Raw genomic sequence first — 435 nt, 5'->3', positions numbered from 1 at the left:
AGCCATTGAGTCATCAATAGCCTCTTCCTCAGACCTCCCTGTTAACANTATTTCATCCATTGGAGTAATGAAATTCCTAGCTACTATGACAGCAGTAGCATCATTCATCATCACAGAATCATTAACTGTGAGATGACGATTTTGGGATACAAAGGATGTAAACCAAACTTTGGCGTCACTGTTGTTGTGGGAGCATCATTTAAATTGAAATAATTTGGGCAGGAAGAAGAGGAAGCCATTTTAAGAAGGTTTCGAAGAAAGTCTTAGAAAAACTAAAGTTTCAGAAAATGAAGGAAGTTGAGTTGAAACGCAGTTGCTCCAATCAAGTTTTGTAGAGGCAATATCTATAGACGGAAATGTGGCAACGTTTCCAGGATCCCAATATCTTCTCGGATCCCCATATTCTCTTTTTCTTTCCCAGATTCCAAAACTTCA

Source organism: Prunus dulcis, chromosome 4, assembly GCF_902201215.1.
Source record: "Prunus dulcis chromosome 4, ALMONDv2, whole genome shotgun sequence".
Lineage (NCBI taxonomy): Eukaryota > Viridiplantae > Streptophyta > Magnoliopsida > Rosales > Rosaceae > Prunus > Prunus dulcis.
This window is presented reverse-complemented; position numbering follows the sequence as displayed.